The following is a 22,931-nucleotide window of genomic DNA, read 5'->3' on the forward strand; positions in this document are numbered from 1 at the left end:
TTAAAAATGATAACTCTCCAACATTCAGATAATGTAAACTGAGGTGTTAGCATGGTCCCATGAAGTCACAGTAAAGGACTTTATAACGTGAAGTGGACTTCTTGGGCAGGAAAAAGAATTTGAGTGTGTTCAGTAAACAGACAGCTGTAATTCTTAAATGTGTCTGCACTCTAAGTAATTTTTGCCACTTTTGATGCAACAATCTTTTCTCTGCCATTCTGGCCTTGAAAATAGCATTCCTGTGTCTCTCTGTCTCACTCATTGTCTCATCTAAAAACAAAATATTCTCTCCTCACACTGAATTTCTTTCCTCCTCGACCACTTCTCTACAGAAAATTCAGCCTTGGAATTGTTATGCCAATTATACACTATCAGATTTTAGAATTATTATTAAAATGCACATTCCACTTTTTTAGATCAGTTTAATTTCCAGTATTAACTGCAATTGTGAGTTATGAGGTGTATTGCTCTTATAAAATAAATCCCCTAAGCGTTCTCATCCCTTCATTCACTACTGCTGTAATAAATATGTTTGAGCATATTCCACTTTTTGTGTAGCGATGACTTATATTATTTTAAGAGAAATAGTATTTTAAAAGTGCACATATTTTTCACTGTTAAAATAATATTTAAATTGGCATTAAACATTATAGCCCACTCTTCACTTAACGTTGTTTCAGTACAACACTCTCTAGTGCTCTCAGGACAGAATTTAGATATTAAATACTCTACATGGGGGTACAGAAGGGTTATATGCCAATAGATTCAAGTACCTTGGTCCAATTGTGACCACATTTTGAGATGAGATGCAGATGCTCATGGTTTCCTTTCCCTCCCTCCCTTCTGCCACTTTGCAGCAGTTTCCATGAGAAGGAGCTCGACACGTGCACAGAGAAGCTCTGGTACAGCCTAGCAGACTCCTCAGTCCAGGTGTGGGAGAGTCTGCCATAGAGCTCACAGCCTGAGAGAGCTCCCTCTTTTGATGTTGTGCTCCAGAGAGATTGGAGGAAAAAAAAGAAAAAAGAAAAAAAGAAAAGAAAGAAAAAAAGAAAAAGAAAAAAGAAAGAAAAAGATAAGAAAGGAAAAAAAAAGGCAAAACTAGCTTAGGCTGCCACAGCACATCTGTTTGATAGATTCTCTCAATGACTGGAGGAACTCAAAAAGTCCTGGTACCATTATTTAAAAATGCACTTTATTGTATTCAGCAAAGCTACCTTGAACACATGAAATCTCTTTGGAAACTGGGTTGAGCAAATTCTAATGCTTAAGGGCTCAATCCATCGGAGCACCTAAGCATGCACTCACATACAGTTCTTAAGCATGTGCTCCCATGCTGTCCTGGATCAAGCCCTTTTATTCCTCATTTAGGACACAATTTGAAAATATATGCCACCACGCAGCGTTATATAATTCAGCTCTATTTGAGAAGGATAAGCCAAGAGAAGGTCATTGCTGGCAAAAAGCAACTAGAAAGGAATAGAACAGCCTTTGTATTATCCTGTCCTGTCCATTTTATATTTTAGACTGAAATATACTTGTTCCTACAGTATGTTCCAGCGTATTCCCTTGGTCTCCTTTGATATGACTGGTACGATTTGATGCAGCAGCTCATATGGAATACATATGAAAACCACTTGATTGTATTTGTTTTTTTTATTTTAAACAATCAGGGAAGAAAGAATGAAAAGAATAATATGCTGGTAGCAGAACCTGGCAGAAACATATGGGGCGGTCATGTTGCACTTTCAATAGCAGAAGAAAAGTATATAAACATGAAGTGTGTATTGTACAAATTAACTAACTCACTCTCAGAAATGAGTGATTAGTCCATCCTGTTTTGCTGAAATGGCATGCCTACTCTGTTGTATCTTAATGATTAGAAGAGTTCCCCAAAATCTTTCTATATATCTGTTCAAGCTTGCATGTTTTACACATCAATTACAAAAAACAATCAAAACTGAGTTTAATTTTTCGGTAACAAATCTGAGTACAAGTTGCTCCAGCTGCCTGCACAGAACCACAAGACTAATTTAAAGATAAATCTTCAACTTTTTGATCTTTGCTTACCAGCATCATCATTACCTTAAAACATGTGAGTGAAAAGGAACGCTTGCATAATTAAGTACCAGAAGTACAACTCAGAGTAGCAAACTGATCCTGTTGATCTGAAATGAACAACAGGAACCAAAGTCAGGGAAATTTAACTAGCAGCTTGTAGGCACCACAGTTTAAAGGAATGAAGTAATATACTGTAGGAACCAGCAGAGGGTGCTTCCTTTTTAGGGTTGGAATAGGAGGGAATCTCATGAACAGCAATAAAAAGAATTTTGCTTACTTTTTATTTGCTGAAAAATTTGCCCCTATTGCAGATGCAAAACATTTTTCTGTGAAATGTGAAGTTTTTTGAGGATTATGTATTTGAACAGTATTAAATTATATGCATTTTTTTAGAATACCCTCTACTCAAATCTGTATTAGTTGACCATGAGGTAAAGTTTATGTAGTTTGCAAATTATAGCTTTTTTTTTTAAAGGAAACAGTTTCTCACACTTAATTCCAGGTATGTTGCACCTAAGCAATCTTTTCACTGCAGCAGTCTGTGAAGTAGGATGAAGTGCTACTGATCTTCTTTAAACTGCTGTTTGCCTTTGAACATTTTTTTCAGATTTCCTCAGGAATTCTCCATAATGAATGTAACATTTTACTGACTCTACATTATCACTAGGGATGCATAGACCAGGTGACTGAGTAAACCCACCACCAGCAAAAAAATCCCTATATCCACTATGTTTCCAAAATAACCTATTGTCTAGTCCATGGAGGGCTATGTAGATAAATGCAATGACCTAAGACAACCCAGGATGTCCCATAATTCTCTCCTTAGGGAAAACTAATATCTTTAATCAAAAAAAAAAAAAAAAAAAGTCTTTTTATTGAGGAGACTGAGTTGAAATTTGCTGTGCAGTGCTGGTCCTGTTTGTCCGATTCCCAGCTCGGAGAGCAGTACACTGATTTGAATCACAGTCCTCTGAAGAGAAGCCACTAGTGCTAGAAAGGATTGGAGTTCTCAGCCATCAAGCTGCAAGATTTTTCTTCTCCTATTATTTTTAAGTTTGATAGCAGGCTTAAATTAAATACTTGGAAGATTATATTTTGCTAAATATGTCACAAGCAAACAGATTCTGCAGTCAAGACATTCTTTCACCCGAGAACATTTATCTTTAAAAGGTAGCACATTTCCTTGGACAGCAGCCATTCCTGGCAGCAGATCTCAGCACTCAGTAGGAAATCCATGTCTTTGAGTTTTGAACTAGCCCATGCAGGAATTAAAACACAACAGTAACAGTCAGAATTAGTTGTTCTTGGTGGGTAAGTGTTTTATAACTGCATGGGGATATAAGAGCAGAGCTTCAAGTTTAAATCCTTTTTTAGAAAATGCTGTGATTAACTGCATGACTTCACTTATTGTTAAGGTAACAGATGGAAGTGCCACAGTGAAATATTTCCTTTTTATTTACAAACAATAGAGTGTCTTTCTACTGATAGGAATTAAAACATTACAGAAGCATTGGTTCCACAAGCTTAAATTCTTTCATGCTACCACATGCATTTTTCATGGAAAGTCAACATCTTTAACATTTTTGCACTGTCTGAATTTATCATCCATAACTTTTTTTGTGATTCCTGTTCAAATGAGTTTGCTTCTTTAGAAAGAATTATGTACCTACTGTATAATGAGCTAATTAACTAAAGAACAAAAGGTGCCTTCTGTTAAATGTGAGACATAACTAGCTCCCAGACATAGGCAACACATTCTTTATTTTTAAAAGCAATCTGTATTGCTGATTTTGATGTCAGACACCCTGCATCATTTTGTACAGTGCCACAAAAGGACTGATAAAACATTAAAATGAAAATTCGCTTTAAAAAAGCCAATGCGCCACATCTTACCACCAGTATTATGAATTTTGAGAGGTTTGTAAAAGATGTGCACTTTGATCAATTGCAGGGTTTCTAAGAAAAAAAAATCACTTTTATGCTCTTCGACTGGCAATAGCACTGAGCAATGGACAAAACTGACAGAAAGAGACAGAAGCTGCATAAACAAAATAAGGCAGAGATTTTTATTAAATATTAATTCTATTAATTCACAGCAAAAATCTTTGTTTATTATGGTATATTAAAAATATATTTTCTTTATTCTAAGTCATTTCTCCACAGACGCAGTGCAACTTGTCAATGCATGTAAAGATCTCTTAGCTTGCTAGAAATGCCTCAAGCACAAAGAACAGTAAAATATTTTAAACATCCTAGACTTAGATCGTAGAACATTTAACAAAACATATTAAAAAATTATTTATAATATGGTTGCAAGTGAATGTTAAACAATGTATTTACTTTTAACTAAAAATAGTAATCATCTTACCATCAAAAGACCTTAAAAGAACTTAAAATGCTATGCAATTAAACCTGGGAGATTCTGTGAGATATTATAAGAGTAAGAAAGCACTACCTGTGTCCAGTATTTATAAAATATGTAAGTGGAAGCAGAAGGATACTGGAAGTACGCTCTTGCGTAAATATCAAGAAAAACACTCTTATTCCAGAGTTCCTATAGCAATTACAATAATAATTTCATTATCTATACAAAAGTTATGTGGATTGCAGATGAAAATTTAGCAGACAGTCTCCTGGCAAGCGACTGGTCCACCTGTGTCATCCTGGACCCCTTGTATAGCTTCTGTGTGATATGGAGAGTTTGGGCTGGCCCTCTATGCTGTGGTTCAGCACCATCCAAAGTACTATAACCTGCACAGAAAAAATTGAAAAAAGTATCAGACTGTTATTGCGTACTTCTTTCCCTTCTAGGGGTCTCCTTCTGCCTCAAGAAATCAATAAAACAAAGTTTCTACATGAAGGAGGCTCATTTCTAGACATCTGTTTCTAGTAAGTCTAGTTTCTGTACCTGCATCAAATGTCCAGGCTGATCCTGCATATTCACAAGGACACTATCTGCTTGGGATAAGCTTACTGCTATCTTTAACAAGAGCTGAGAGCTTTATAGTACCCATTGTCTGTTTTGTGAAGGCAAAGGGTTTGGACACCTCTTAAGAATATTTTTGTAATAAGTTTTCTTTGCAAAGGTATCTGTAAAAATTCTGCTGCTCTGGGCAGCATGTACAGCTCTGCACACATCAACTATATAGCAAACATACATTATCAGGATTAAAAAACTGCACTTTCATAGTTGTAAAAAAGCAGATATCCACCTTTTTCATTTCCATTTGAATGCTAAAATGGTAATTAAGACATACCATTAGAGCTAAAGAAGAATTTTCTATCGTCATTAATAATCATTTGCTTTCTCTATGGACACTCAGTCACTTGGGGCATGATGAGTGCATACATTGAACCAGAAACTCCCTTCCCACTAGCATCTAACTCTCACAAAAGTTCTTATCCAAAGGTCAGCTGCCAATCTGTACATACATATATACACACACAGATCCTTGGTGGGAATAAATTCCAAGATAGTTGGCTACAAGAGCATATAGATAGTATTACTTGAGGTAAAGATGAATAAATCTTTTATATTTGTTCTTTTGTCCTTTCTAGAAAATGACACATCCATGCATCTTGAGCTACTGTAGTTCCTGCAATATATAATAGCACATAAAAGATGGAGAGAAATGTTCATTACAACATCTAAAAATAGAGTAAAATGTCTCTCTATAGTGGTCAACACTGCCCGTTATACTTGACCTTCAGGCCTCCAAATAGAACTTTAATATAAGGATTAATAAGGCATAGCTTGAAATAACCTCAAAACTGAATTTGACCTATTTGAAAGTCACCAGTAGCCTCTTCATCTTTTTATGCAGACTCAGGTCCCTTCGCTGGTGCTCTTTGTCCATGCAGAAGGGTGAGAAACACAATATAATGCAACCCTTGAGGAGAGGAAAAGCCTAAAGCCAACAGCTCTGAATGTCCCAAAGACTGGAGAAAAAGGCAAAGCACAGTTGCATGGGATCTACGGTTATTCTTTGGGATATTTTCCTGTTTGTATTAGCAGTACAACTCCAAATGCTGCTTTGCTCTCTGCACTCTTCCACTTCCCTTTCTCAGAGAAAATACAGAAAGGGGTCAAGGCTCTTTTTAGTGATATTGGTTCTTGCATAGATTTTCCAGGCAGAAGTCTGAAAAATGCAGAAAAGGGAAGAAGACAGTTCTGCCTTCCTTCTCTTGCAGGGCTTCTTTCTTACAAAGTCACGGAGTCCTGGTTAGGCAGCACTTCTACAAATTGACAGCTGCTTTCAGGGAAAGAAAGGGAAAAACATTCCATAAAATTGTAGAAAAAGTCATAATCTGTCAACATATTTGCTCTTATGCCCCCATCATGTTCTCAAAGATTTCTTTAGGAGACTATTCACAATAAAATTGAGAAGACATCTGTTCCCTTAAAAAAAAAAAAAAAAAAAAAAAAAAGGAAATACCAAAAAGGCCTTACTTGGTAAGTTTGTCATTCCTGTCCTGAGTCAACAGAGAAATATGTTTTCAACTGAAAACATGTAGAAACTTTTCCTGGTACACAAACAATGTAGAAAATACAAAACAAACAAAAAACACTAATCTCTTACTTCTTAAAACACTAATCTCTTACTTCTTAATTGGGGAATAAATAGCCTAATTCATAATTTTCCTATTGTGCTAACAAGTATGTCTCTAAAAAAAAAGCTTGACATTTCTCTCGCTTGAGTAAATTAGGAACAGCTGTACTCTAGCCATTGGTATAAAAGTATTCTACGAGAAGACAATCAGACTCATTATCTTAAATAATCCTGATTAAAAATCTGTCATATTTGAATTACCACATACTTCTATTTAGGGTATGTATGTGAAATCCTATGGGTTTTTTTCACAAGCAAAATGATCTGAAAAATTAACATAATGATTCCTTCCTGAGGAAGATAAATAGCTGATAGGGTGTTAAATTTATCACAGATTTAAATATACGTATTTTTGTGAAATTAAGGTAGAAGTTTAAGGTCCTTGAATAGCAGCATAACTTTTAAGAAAAGACATTTTACCTCTAACAATGTTAAAACATCTAATTCCTTATGAGCAGCAACATCATGCACTTTAATAATGAGTAATTGATAATAAATTTCTAATTTTAATAATCGGCAATGATTCTAACCCATTTTATTAATTACTTAGTATCAGTTGAAGAGAAGTTTAAACCATGTTGCAGCTACTTGAAAACTAAACCCAACAGCATTATAATTTGATGTGACAGTCAGGGCTGCAAGTGTAAGATCATTAACACTTCACAGGTTATACCCTGAAGTAAATCTTACAAGAAGTTCACATAAATAAGGACAGATTTACACAATTATGTAGTTATGAGTATCACTGCATTTCTAACTATAAGTGAATTCTTCTCAATTTGCTGTTCATTTGACTTTGATATGCATAAAAACCGCAATCCAACAGAAAACAAGTCAACTCATTTTTCCTTTTTTCTTATTTGGTTTCAGGACATTTATATATCAGGTAGAAGTATATGAACCCAGACAGTTTCATCTAAGAGAATTTTTGCTTGTGAAAGAATTCAGGAAAGTTTCATTTGTTCCACTTAGGTTTGCATTTTTGCCTATTGTTTGACTGGAATGCTACAAGAGAATTATAAGGAGTTAAAGAAAAGTTAAATTTGGCAAATACAAGACAAAAACAAAAGATTCCTCTCAGGAAAAAAAAATAAAATAAAAATGCTGAGAACAATGATAACAAAAATTTTGTATAACCCCTGTGGTTGCAACATCAATATTTTGGAACCCTTTTAAAATAAAAAATGCAAAGACAAGGGAGTTCTCTATTTTGTAATGGAGCTCTTCATTGGTATTTGAAACCGAGTAACTCAAAAACAATACTGCAACACACCACACACTGATCAAACATATTAGCTTGTAAAACTTCTCACCTCTGTGGAGCCACTGATGACATTGTTTGTTTTTTTATCTGATAAAGAGCAAAGGGGAATTGGGAATGCATTATTTTGGAAGATTATAAATAACTATGCATTAAAGAACCATAGCCCTTGACAGATGAGGGGTTTTTTTCTTTTTAAAAACTTTTTTTTAATATTATATAGATTAAGAATTTTAAAATTGCAACAAACACAAGATATTTGTTAGTAGATCTGTATTGTGTTGTCTTAAAATACTGCCAGATGAATAAAGTAACTTTATGCTGATATGGAGTCTTGTGTCTGCTAGTGTTTAGTGACATAGATCTGAAGAACTCCGCTTTAAAGTGAGCAATGCAGCTTAAAATTTATATATGTATGTATGTATGTGTGTATATGTATATATATATATATATATATATATATATATATATATATATATATATATAAAGAGCAAGTGACCGTGACCATTCTGGTAACAGAGCAATTCTTCTGGTTATTTGGAATGAAATGAAATTTTCAGTAAGTAGACCACGCTGGAGGAATTAACCTTGTGATCAATTTTAAATTGAATCAATAAATCAATTAAAATCAATAACTGATTTTAAAATGTGAGCTATGGGTATGCTTACGTAAAAAACCCAAGCATTTATATAGGTAAGAAACTGGTCTTTGATTATCAAAGCAAGAAAAGATGATTAACACTTTTCAATAATTCTGAAATAAAATATTTTATAGTACTTTATACAAAAACATATAAATTTGTTTAATTGACATTTGAAGAACTATTCTATCAAATGTGGAGATTAAGTAAGTCAATGGGTAGAGGTCCAATGCGGTGAAATGGCAAAGCAGTTTTTACTACTGAGTAACTATTGAGACACTCCCAGTGTAACTTTTGTCATTCAGTAACCTCAGGGGGCTTCAGGGCGGTTCCGTGTTTGCCGCTATGCCTGAGAGGGACAATTAACCGTGGATATTGCCATTCCACTTTACAAACAAGTCAAGCAAACCAACCCTCTTCCATCTCTTTATCACTGATGAAGTGTATTCAGTGATGTAAAATCAGCAAAACGAGATAATGATTATCCTCACAAGGCTATATGGATCTGGTGAGACAGTACTAAAGCTGTTCCAGGGTTCACCTCTGAAGAAGCTCCCCTCAGGTAGCCTCCAAATTATTGGCTGTTCTCTGATATCGGTTGGGGTCTACTTTCTAGGTCAACTAGAAAGCTTCAGTTGTGGATTTATTACGAAGGGATTGGAAATGTTAAACACTTCCTCTTCCCCACTGCCATCAAATGTCAGTACCATATCATGTCCCCAGTTTGGAGCAAGTACCCGGACTTCTACTGTGTTCTCCATATTAGAAGTAGTTAGGTATCCTTGAAGAGGAAATAAGGCAGCTAAACAGGATGAAGATCTACGTAAGTGTCCTCTGATGAGATGTATTTAAAAGAACGGTTTTTGCTAGTTTTAAATATAGCTAAGAGAGAGAGTCAGTTCCATTTTTTTCTGAATCACTTCACACTTCTCTGTTGAAAACACAAGTCTAAACACAAGTCTGATGTTTCTTCATAACACAAACAAAGCTTCTTCAGTGAAAGTTTCTTCATACTGTGTCAGAAGGAAGGGCACAACAAAGTGAGTGGCTCTCCACATGAGAAGAACAATTCCAAAGAGAAATCTGCAGGTGTTTACCAATTCTGGCTTCTGCCTGACTTCTCTGTTATGGATGCCAAAAACAAGAGAGACAGATCCCTATACAAAAGAAAATTGATTATCAATCTAATTTTACACAGATCAGAGAAGAGCTATGAAAGACATACAATCATCTGGCTGAATTCACTCAGCTGTCTGAACGGAGCTGGCCCGGAATTTTAAGCCATTGTACCCAACTACAATTCCTTTGAATTCTAATGGAATATATGTTTGGTTTTGTAGACTGTGATAAAAACCTTGTGGTCCTTTTTCACCAATTGGCATGCACTTCCAGAGCCCCTTCTGCACTCCTACTGGATAATGGGTACTCAAGCCAACTTCAAAAAATGTTCTTGCTCAAAAATGCAGTTCTGAATTCTCAGTGTACCTCTACCTTTCACGTGAATTATGGCCATCATGGCAGCACAGTGCACACCCCAAGTATGATATACTCCTGGAGAGATTTCAGCCCAGGTGTAAACAAACAGTGATCTTACAGCAGTCCCTAGCAGCAGGAAGTTAGAGAAAATGGTCCATAGGTGGAGGCCTTGCATAATCATGTTCTGAAAAGACAGAAATATTAGTCCTTTTAGCTTGTAGGAGGAAAGGAAAGTACCTTATGAGGTACCTTTTTAAAGTATCTTAAAACTAGAGTGTTACTTGTTTGCTTAAAATTTGGAGTAATAATTACATTAAGTAACGTAAAGATCTGCAATAGCTTTATTTGTCCTGATTAATCACGCTTTGTATCTGCTACAAAGCAATTGATACTCTTTTTCTAAAAAGGTACACTAGCAAACTGGGAATGTACTCACTTGCTCTGGGAAATACCTGATGACTCAGTATTAAGTCAAAACTAGACTAGTCATAACTTTTAAAATGCAGAAATCTTATATTTGGGGGGAAATTCAGAAAATGCACGGTAAAATCATGAAGGGTGATGAGAACAGCTTATGATTATAATTAAGGAAATCAATATATGATAAAAATTATTCAGCACAGTAACATCAGATTCTTTAAGCTCGTTAATGCCAAAGAATTATTTGATTAAATCTGTATCTTCTAAACTTTTGTCATTAACTTTTCTTCTGGCCCAGAAATGCATGCTAATTTAATTACTAAAAATTATTACTGGCAGTCAATAGGCAAAAATATTCCAGTACTTCAACCCTTATAATAAAAATTCTCAGTTCTTGAAATTCAGTCTTCAAATATTTGTACCAACTCTATAAGCATGTGAAAGAGATGGTTCAACCCACAGCATTTCAAATAATAAATATTTTTAAACATTGAAATTACTACAGTAACTATAAAAAGTTCACAGTGATGTTGGCTCATCACACTAAGACTTTGAGAACTATCAGATTTCTTCTCATTTCTTCTAAACACACACACATACCAATGAATAGCATTTTACTTAATAGTTATCATCATTCTGAACTGTTTGAATTTATTATTTTTAAACCCAGCTCTCTCCTCTGAAATATTATAGGAACTAATTGCTCAGATCTGTTACATGCCACGCTGAGAGCTAGCATAGCCTTTACAAAATATGTTTGGTTATCATGTCTGTGCCTCAAAACTGCATTCTACATGAAACTCCAAATTAGTACACTTGATTTTTAAGATAATTTGTCACAAGCGTTAATTTCACTCATGAAAAATTCCCACTCCCACTCTCTTTTCAGTATTTCTCTTTAAATCCATCCGAACATGTACAGAAAGTTAATTGGACAATATAAGAAGATTTTTTAAATGCTTTCTAATGTCAAGGGTTTTTTTTTGTAATTGAGATTGAAAGTTATTTATTTTTTATACCTTGATTTCAGACAGCTTACATTTAATACGATTCAGTGAAGTACATGAAACTGTTTAAATATTGCTTTCAACTTTTTGGAGCCTTTTGTTTTACCAGACTTTCTGTGTTACTTCACTATGCAATTTACTGAAGGCTAGTAATTATTAGGACATGTGGTAGGCGGTTATCACCAGTAACATCACACAACCCACTCTATGATCAAGATACAATAGGGCAAACGGTACAATTAAAGGCACATTCTTTGGTGCATAACAATAGAAGCCTTGTGACATGGTAAGATTAAGAAAAGACTCAAACATCTTTAAAACTACTCATTACCACCAGTTAAAATGTGCATGTCTGACCTTTATGATAATCAGTAGTACTCCAGTTGTGCACTATGGAGCTAAATAAGCTTTATTTTAGAGACACAGAATTCTTTGCAGTGACCTGCAGTTAACTTAACTGATCTCAGAGCTGACGCGTACAAGGAATCAACCCATCGGTGGTCATAATGATAGGCCATCATCTTTATCAGCCAGTCTGTAATGACAGGCAGGAAACCGGACTGCAGATTTTCCTGCCAAATACAGTAGTATTTAAATGTTGACTGCCACATACATCAGATTAACAAGGTTGCAAAGTTACTTAGCAGTCTATTCCCTGAGGTTCAGATTCACCCTGTGGTGCTATTATACCATAAGGTATATCAAAGATAATTGCTTAGTTTATTATCCTGTTGTCTTTTATGTCAGCCTCTAATTGTGAATTCAGAAGCCTCTTGATCTCCCAGTTCCTTATGGACCTGTTATTAACCCCATTCATTTTAATTAGGATTTATTACTATTTGGGGTATTAAAATGCAGAATTTTTTAAAAATACAAGTTTTCAAACAACCTGCAATTCTTCCACACTACTTCAGTAAAAGAGATATTGATGAGTTTTTCAGTAAGCAATGTAAATACAGGTCTCTCAAGCTCCTTTTTCATCCTTTGCCAAAAATTTGGCATATTGAGGTTCAGAAATCTTTACCCAGAGTGACATCACTATTAGGTAAAAAAAAAAAAATCTAAAAGTGCAAAGATTTCTATGGTATTGCTGTATTCCTACATGATTTTATAGAATTATCCTAACAAAAAAGTACAAGTTGGCTATATCATAGCTGTTACTGTCCTCATGGCCCTAAAATATGGTGGTGCAACTTTCACAGTTCTTGTACTGCACTTTGAGAAAACAGTTTAAGGACATTCCACTCGAATACCACACAAAACCTGAAGAACCTGGAAACAGTTAAAAACTATGGCCTGGCTAGTAAAGATAAGTAGTCATTCATAATTCCCCCTAATGTATACAATATTAATCTGTATGTACCTAGAAAATCTGACTACTTCCTATACTTCAAAGTCATTGCCTTTGCTACGAGACCTAGAAAGTGCTTCAGGATTCATTATGACATGTGGAATATATAAGCAATAAGGCATGACAGGGAGTGTGGTTATCATAAGATAATCACACCCCTGGGTCATTACAAAGCATGAGGTGCAGCCGAGCACCTCTCATTCCCCCTGGGGTGTGATTATATCATGATAAGCACACTTCATGCAGTTACCTTATTGCTTTTATAAAAAGTCTTTGTTGGGAAGAAAAACTGTATTTTTTGCTTAAAGATGATAAAGTTGGCAGTTTACAATGTTGAACAGTACTTTCAGCTAAGCTAGGTGGTTTATATGTATTAATCTACTCCTCTAGAATGTACATCTGCCAAAGCCAATTGCAATTCATCAATCAAAGTGGATTTCCATTATTCAGCGTGCGTTCGAAGGATTCATCCTGGAAAAGAATGTGTGCCGGTCCCAGACAACCCTATAGCCATTGACGGCTCACTGGACACCTATTTCTTTTTCCAAAAAAAAAATTTTTTTAAAAAGAAAAATGATAACAAGCTAATTTACTGGACTAAAAGTTAAAAGATGTTTTAAACATATACATTTCAGGTAAAACGTAGTCTTGAAAAACTGGAAAAAAAATCGACCTACAAAACAAGAAAAAGTTTCTAACTTGCTTTTGCCCCTGCTAGGTATTCTCCCACAAATTAAGGATGACAACTTAATTTAGGGTCCTAGATAAACTACAAAATCCCACAGCTGTCATTCAGATTTTAGCCTAAGGGGTATAATGTGATCTTTTGGATTTACAAACACCTGCCTTGGATTATGCCATATGTCTTCTCAGTGGCTCCAGGGGTGTACGCTCTGTCCAGTATTCTGCTCGTTTCATGCTTTAAGAATGCATAACTGCATACAGTACATTAGGGTTTGCATCCACTTACAATTATCAAGTGTGATGGCCATGTTCTGATTTCAGAGGCATTCAATGGTCTGGAAAGGGGCATACAGATGGGCTGAATTTGGCCCTGGGCCATTTATGAATATGGGCAACACTTTTCACCTAACATGAGGAAGACACAAATTCAACCGTTTAATTTAAATAGGTCCTTGTCACCTTATCTCCTAGATTTAAGAGGCAGGCTTAGGAACACTGTCAGTATCCTGGATGAAAAGGAAAAACTCCACTAGCCTGCTATCTACCAATATTTAGTCTGACACAATACTCTTACTCATAGAAGATGCTTGAAATCTTGCTTCTTCCAACAACATCTTGAATTCTATTTTTTGTCTCTATATTTTAATCATATAGGCACAGGATTTTTATATATTTTATTTGATTCTCTTTCTAAGATACATTGCCAGTTGCTCCTTTAACTGAAAGAAATCTGTTTCATAATACTGTGTAGAATTTAAAATTAAACCAAACAAAGGAAATAATATCAGAAGATATATTTCTGATGCATTTCCTTGGAAGCCTATTAGTTTTTCATGAGTAAAGAATTTAGCCATTCAAATAGTAACAGGATGACAGTCATTACAAGTTAATGTAATAATAATAACAGAAAGCAATTGAGAAATAACAAGTGAGGAGGTAACAAAAGAATATTAAACTAGTCATTTTTTGTCTGATTTCACCATTTTTCAGAAGACACATTTTTATATGATAAATTTTTAATTTGAAGTAATTCACAAATAACTTCTGAAACTAATTTTCCTTATCTAGAAAACATGGTTTGAAAGAGAGAGTTGTGATTGCTCTGTTACATACTAGATGGAGAAAGTGGAAAGTAAAGTAAGTAGTAAGGGAGGAGTAAACTTAACTTGTTTGTTTTTAAGGATTTTACTTTAAAATTTGCAGCTAGCAAAATTATCTGATTTTTATAAAACTATTCCTAATAACACTATACCTCTATACCTCTATAATCCTAGAGGCGCCAGTTTACAGATAAATAGCTCTGCCAATACTTCTATGTTCTAAAACAAAATAATTTTTCTCTTGTCTCCAAATTCTTATTCTACATTTTAATGAAAGTCTTGCTAATTATGCAAGAAATACCAACGGGCACCAAATTAATTTAGAGTAATATAATCTATTTCTTTTCAATCCATTTGAGGGTATAGAAAAAGTGACATGATGCCTGTGTACACAGTCAACCTTAATTTTGCCATTGTCTAATTTAAGTTTTGCCTATTATTTTTTAATATAGAGTTACTGCATATAATAAAAATGTCTGGATTTCACACAACAGTTAATTATTTATAACTGTGCCATGAACTGCTTGTTGATAAATTACAGGATAGAAAGAATGGAATGGAGGAGAAAAGTCAGGAAGTGGGAATTTGGGAAGAAATATGGTTTGTGTTAATGAAGTACTATATAAAATAAAGGCTGTGAAACTGAAATTTATTTATTAATACACTTCCATATTTTTGATTTGTCCAGGTCCCGATCTGCAGCAAAGACCTCTCATAGAGGAATTTAAATACTAGTATTAGATAGCAGAAGTGGAGGTACATGAAAGTAACTCTCAGTGGATAGGTGACTACTAGCTTGGAAAAACTGGGCATTAGGATGCATTTGTCCACCAGATTTCCAGTACTTTGTGTATAAAAGCATCAGTGGGGATTAGCATATTTAAATTTGTTCGTTCCCGGCCTGGTAACCATGGCTACACTTGCCTAGATTTTCTCTCCTCCTCTGCAATAGGAACCCAGAGCAGCAGCGGGAACCAGACGTCAAAGTGGCTGGTTGTGGCCTGGCTGGGCCAAGCGTCCTCCAAGGGAATGTGGGGAAGCTCACAAGCCGAAGGGAGTTCTGTTAGGACCCCAGGAACACAGAAGATGCCATGCTGGATAATGCCCAGCATTTATGACAGGCATCTGCTCTGGCAGTAGCCAATTCTAGACGTCTCAGAATGTGGCGCAAGAAGCTCCCCTGTATTCACACAGCAGGCAATCTGTCCCCAGGAAAATGACAACCGCAATCCTAATAGTTAAAGACTATTATGACCTCTGAAGCAGGAGGCTTATATCCTTTCCAACATAGGGCTTTTTCTGTTCTTTTCTGTTAGTTTGTTTGTTTTTCAGGAATAACTGGTATACATCTCGACACATTTGTTATGCATATTCATATCAATTTCCATTCCCTATTGGAATTTTGTTAAATTTATGACTTTCCTGACATTCAGTCTAAGATCAGTTTTCCTGATCAGTCTATCCGTGAATGAAGACATATTTCTATTCATTAGATTTGAACTCACCTCCATTTAGTTTTGAGCATCCCTCTGCGCGTGTTAGAAGACGAGAACACACCATCCTAATCTACCGTCACTGTTTTTTTCTAATTCTGATATGTTCTTTCCTACTTTCTTCTCTAAAGCAAACAACATCAGTCTCTCATTGTACAGTTTTAATATTCCTCTCTTGTTTCTCAATACCTTTTTTCATAGGTCAGCAATGACCCTACACAGTATTTCAGATAAAGTCATACTTTCATTTTATATAATCGCCCTGGAAAGTATTTCATTCCTTCTCTAGCTAGTCATGTATGAATATTTGCTTCCATTTTAACAGTTGTACAGTGAGCAGATAACTTCTCTGAGGTGCCCACAGTTTTCAAGATTTCCTGAAATGATAATGGTTATTGAGCTTCAACTGCCACGTTGTTACCTGTCATCTACCTTAGATAGATTCTTGTGAAATTCCTTACAAGCTTTACTAATTCTCTGCAAAATTTGCCTCCTCGCTTTACATTGCCCCTGAGGCAGTCACATCTAGATACTATAGCTATCTTCACTTCATTTATAATATATTTTAAAATGTAATTTATTAATAACTATAATACACAATACAAGATCACAGATTAATCCATGAATCCATTGCTAGCCTTTCTAGTTATGAAAAGGGTCATTTCTTTTTTGTTCTTTTTCTTTTCTTGTAGACATTTTAACTAAAATACTTGTCTGTCACCCAGCAACTACCTTCACAGCCCAGCTCAAGGCAGGTTTGTAAAGGCCTTTTAAAAGACCACATAGAGTATAACAATCCTTTCTCCTTTGGAAATGTGTTCAAGTAATTCTAACTTATTAATTAAATACTTTTGCTTTTCAAAGCATGTCCTACTAGAATCTGCTTACTACCTTTGGGTGACTTTGTTACTTTTCTCTAAATTCTTATTTCAACCAATGAGGCCGGTGTAAGTGTAACTTTTACTGGGCTTTAATTGTCTTTCTATACATGAGTATAACATTGAGGTATTTCAAATTTTACTTCCAGAATCATCTCCTAATGAGAATTAGAAGACTATATTTTTGCTAGCCACTTGATTATTTCATATTTCAAATCTTTCAAATTTGAGCAGATTCTTCCAAGTATGGGACCTGAAATTATCCTGAGGCAAACTTCAGATCTGCAGGATATTTGCAGGTGTACTTTCTGCATGAAGAGATGCCTGCTTCCAGGTTAGGAAAAAAATGAATAAAATTAGTTTAAATAAAACTCAATTTGAGTAAATGGTTAACTAGTAAACAAATATAAGGCTATATACACTAATAAATAATTAAATAATCAACCTATAAATAAATTCCTTTGATTAGTTTGAATAAAAGCTGTGTTAAGAGTCTCCTTTTCCCTACTATTGCTTTGAGGTTCATCTACTGTAGTCCAGATCCATTCTGCCTTAACAGCACTGTGTCTGAGCAAAATAACCTTTTTCTTTTCTCAGACACAGTACTGCTGACATGTAAAATACATTCAGATTGGAGTAGAATTATAATTAGAATAAATATTTGATGCTCAAAGTGATATCACACTAATATAGATGGAGAAGACATTTGTACTTAGATGGTGTATTGTTGTTTCAGTCTTCTTGTATTTCTGCTGTATTTTTCAAGATTAAACAATTAATAAAGACGGACTGGAGCAGGCATCATCAAAGTAGCTTCAATTGTGCAGAGCTGTTAAAAGAGCCTTTCAGAAAATGGAAGCAGTAAAGCAAATAGTTACACCTCGCGAATGATGCAGTATTAGAATCTATCAGGAATGGCGAAGTTAGCCTCAGCAGAAACAAATTCATACTTTTTTATTGAGATCTGCTCTATCAACATCTAGGCTGATTATAGGGAACTTGGGAAGCACAAAGAGGCCAAGAAAGATACTTTAATGCTAGGGCTAATTTGATGCATCTAACTTCAGTCTCAAAAACTGAGGCCTGATTCTCTTACTCAGCATTGATTTAATCTGGCATTCCTTACAAAGTCAAAATTCCCCTTTAAACCAATAACAATTTCACATAAATGTGAAGCAGAGGTTTAGTAAACAAGGGGAAGATTATTTTTTCTGTGTATAAAAATATTGGCAAATACACATATTTGTGCATTAGCAGGTCCATAATTATAAAAGCTTACTATTGATTTTATATAACAAAATGATAAAAGTGATACTAGCTTTCTAAGGCAAAAATCTGCAAAATAAAAGGTTTTAGTTTTCTCTTTTTACAGGGATTTACAGTACTCATCAACTTGTATAGTTCACATTAGCATCCAGTGACATTGCTTTGTCTGTATATATTTCTAGCTGTCAACAGAATGTCCTGAGGCAATCGCATCCTGATTCTATAGCTATCTTCTATTCTTTTATAATACACAAGGGTCTAATTTTCCATCAGCAAAGCATGAAATCATGTAAGAATGCCACATAACCAGCATGTGCAAACAAGTAGCACTTTTTCTACACATAAAAATGCTTCATAAAATAACAAATAAATTAAATCTTCGTGTTCAAGTAAAGTGCTTGAAAACCGAGACCCTTTTTAGAAATTAGAGTACTACATGCAGAAGTGGAAATGTCACACTATTCTTCTTTAACACGTGCATCTTAAAATATTATTTTCTCTGGTAAAATCATTTCACTCAAGCTGATGCTGGAGATTTCTATTTCCTGGACAAATAATATAGTTGCAAACATTGGGCTTATTAATTATATTAATGTAAGCATTAAACACCTAGAAAGTTAACAGAAGCAATATGCTTAAATTTGGTGATGAAAGCTTATTGTTTCAACAGCAACAGATTTGCCCTATAGTTGCCTATATTGATATAAAAAGCTTTATATAGAATTTACTGAATCAAAATGGGTAAATTGGCTCTGCCATTTGCTACATGCAACATATTTTTGTTGTGTCGTCAGAGAAAATACTAAGCCTCAGCAGCAATTAAATGATTTTAAAACATACCAGAATATATGTGCATATACGGTAGCCAGCCACCAATTCACTATTTGGAACATATGTCTAGTTCTGCAGCGCTGTTTCGAGTCACCAATGACCTCCTTAAGCAGCTTGTGTTTGGAATATGCTTGAACTGCATTCAAGACATATGTCTTCCCTGCTAGAAGTACCACGGAGACAAAGCTCAGTTTAGCCTCAGTGTATTGACTACAATTGCCAAAATCATATTCGTTCTCTCTGCCTCTCATATTTCTACAACTTCAGGGGATTTTTAACACCCTTCTCTACATAATGTATGGTTTGTTTAGCACATGGCTTTCAGATGTCTGGCTGCAAAGTAACCTGTTGTAATTTAAGGCAAACATGTTTTGAATAAAGTAGCTAGTGCTTTTAATCTCTGCTGTGTTCAGTACAATAGAAGCTCTCAGAAAAAGTGGGTTTTCGGGGATGAAGAGGACCACGTAGTCTCTTCTTATGAAAAAAACTGATCTAGAATTTACATGTATAACTTTCATCAAATCTGCCTTTGTCAGATTTTTACCATTATAGCAATACCTCTGAGAAATAAGCCTGCATGTGGTGAAGAAGTCAGACAACATATGCTTGTTTTTCCGATAAGCTCTTGTTTATGGAAACATTTCCTAAACAGTAGGAAATTATAACAGAGACATGATTCCATTTGCTTCTTAAATAAGAGGAGAGAGGAGCAGGGATAATTGCTGCCAAAGCATAATAGACGTGACTAAAGTGCCTTGAGATGACTCACTGCACTACCCTTACGGAGGAAAGTCCTGCCCCTGCCTCCACAGCTGGGAGCAGCTCTGCCCTCACTGGAACTAATGACATCGTGATGCTCTTGGCCCACACAGGTCCTGCAGCGCAGGAGTACTGGGAGCTGGCATCACCGCAACTGGGAAGGCTAAACAATCTTTAATCAAGGACAGATTTGCAGCAATTTTTCACCATCGCTGGTCTGCAAAGGTCAAAGTAAAAAGACCATCCAAAATCTCTGAAAACCTATCCCTTCCTTTCCTTAAAAATAAGTTAAGGTAAATAATTATTTAGCAAACATATCCTTCAGGAAAGAGAAGGAGTGAATTCAACACTAGGCTTTTCAAGGCTTCGTATATGACCTTGTAGTCTGCAATGAGTGAGAAGTCTCTGCAAGCAGAAGCTGGGTAAACAGTCGACCGAGTAGTCTATGCCACAGAGATGTGCTGTTATCAGTAACAAATATGGTTCACAGTCAGTTCAGATATGCTTACTAGAACTAAGGTAAAGACTAGAACTAAAGTACAGCTCTGTTTTCACAGCCCTTACATCTGTATTTATAAAACGGCACAACAGTAATTCCCCTTCTCTCAGTTGTATTACAGGAACTGAAATAATGAACACTCAGAGGTTCTCGGATACAGTGGTCCTTTTACCTGAGATCCAGATAAATACCTTAACTTTGGTAATATGTGTTGTCTCCTTCAAGCAGCCCCAGTCAGGCTTTAGCTACTTCATACTCCAGGTATCTATACCTTGTCAAAAACAGCAATAAATGTGACTTTCTTTCAGTCAGAGCGACAACAATGGAAAATCAGAAAACTTTTGTTAGCATTAAAAGAAAAAACAAGACAAATCCAGTATAATCCCGTATGGAATTCTGCCCCTAGCATTTTTCTGTGGTTGTAGATCAGCCCATGAATGATTTTCTATTCCTTTGAGCACTGTCTTGAAGGGCAAACATAGTCAAAATATGCTCCCTTTCAAATATGAAGGTTTTCACCCATCTCTGCTGTACCTTCTCCAACAAATAAATAAATGGTGACCTTAAAGCTAAATAATCAAATCTAATACTTCTCATTTAATATACATTGCAGACGCTCACTCAACAATGGGCACATTTTTTGATTTACACCACTACATAAAATTATGCAGTGATGTTAAATCCAGCTATGCTTTAAGGCAACAGGCCAAATTGACCTGTTTTCATATACTTATATAATCCATATGTTACATTAAGATTCTGCATATTCTAAGCTCTCATATAAAATTTTTTCCATTAAAAGAAAAATATTGTTTCTAGCTTTCATAGTTGTGAAGAAAATCTGCAATTGTTAGCAGACTGTAATCTTGTGCTATGTTTAAGGCTGGAAACAGATGGAAAACTGGACTCAAAGACAACTCTACTTCTCTTATTCAGCTCCAGAGACATTGATTCTAAAACCTAATGATGTCACCTTAAAAGTTAATACAATGTATTTTGGTGAACATTTAAATAGAGAGGCAAGGAAGAGTGTGTGAATTAAGCCTTTATAGGTCATAGGGGGAAGGAGAAGAGAAATAAACTGGAAAAAGGAAAAAAAAATCAGTAATGTTGCAGAAACACTACTGTTTTTATGAAATGCATTAGAAGCAAATAAGAAATGAATTGCACACAAAAGCAAATGTTAAAAGAATGATAGGATTAGGAAAGATCATGATGAGGGGAAATGTTAGCCATAAATTTCTATATCAAAATAAGAAATTAATAAAAGGTCAAGGTAATCTAATCTTTATTTTGAAACATCTCATTTTGATTGTAGAGTCTTCTCTGGATATTATCTTAATATCTACAATACGTTTTTTGAAAAAAAATCATTTCTCACAAATATTTTCAGTAAAATGGCATCCAAAAGAGTACACTGAATAATCTCCCCGAAAGATTTCTAGTAAACTGTAACACAGCGTTAGCTACATCTCTATTAAGGAATTGCACAGATCAGTAAGAATGAATTTGTGTGTTGAGGCTGGAAAACTAGGATCAGATTATATGTGGTCTGTGGTTTTTTTTTTTTTTTTTTTTTTCACTCTGACTAGTAGCCCCCAAAACTGGATGTCAATTGGCAGTTGGAGAACACTGGTTCCGTCTTAGTTTGTCTGGAAAGAGCAGAAACTGTCATCTCCAGGATGAAGTGACTGAAAGCTTGGTAATGGAGGATTATCAGGAAATTCATTCTTGAACTCAACTAAAACACCAAAGTAGATACACCTTTTGATTTAGTCCCAGGCTTAACTGCACTAAAATCTGAGTGGGAAAGGGAGGCTGCAGCCAGTGCTGGGTTCTCCTCCTCTGTGTCACTGCTGACTTGATCTTCCCATTTGTTCTTTCCAAGCTGTTAAAGTCCTGGAAGAACCCTAAGAAGGGCGCCTAACTGCTCAGCCAAAATCACAGCAGTTGGGTGAAACTGGAAAGTACAGCTAGATGTAGGTGTTCACCGCCTTGCTCTGCAGCTTCGCTGAACATGTTAGTGTGAACCCACAAACACCAAAGACCCAGATCAATGACACCTGGCAATCCTGTATGTGCCCTCTTCTGCATCTCAACCTTCTATGATTTCCCTTTTTCTTTTTTTTCCATCCTTGCTTTTTATCCCTGTTTCAACATCTGCTTCATTCTTTTTCCTGCGCTCAGGTAATGCACAACTACATCTCTGGCAGTCTTTGCACTTCTACTGTAATGACTTACTGGCATAAAACCAAGGTTTCTGATAATGGAGCCCCTCCTACCTCTTTTCTTCTTATAACTTTCTCTCTCTTTTTCATTTGCTCCTGGATGCACCATTCTGGCAGCAAGCCAGTACAACGAGCAGCAAGGGAGGGAGCCCAGGCTTCTTGCTCAATTAGCATTGAAAATGGTCCCTAGCAGGTAGGAGAAACAATGGTAAAATATTATTAAATCCAAGTCTCCATGTGTTTCCCTATCTGTATTACCGATAGATGTAATCTGGGAGTAGAGGGGTAAAGAATGAGGGTATATAAGTGCAATGCAAAATGCTTGACGGGTATGTAGGAGTCTGTCTGTCAGTGTTAGCTGCCTTTCGG

The sequence above is a fragment of the Rhea pennata genome, chromosome 1, assembly GCF_028389875.1.
Source record: "Rhea pennata isolate bPtePen1 chromosome 1, bPtePen1.pri, whole genome shotgun sequence".
NCBI lineage: Eukaryota > Metazoa > Chordata > Aves > Rheiformes > Rheidae > Rhea > Rhea pennata.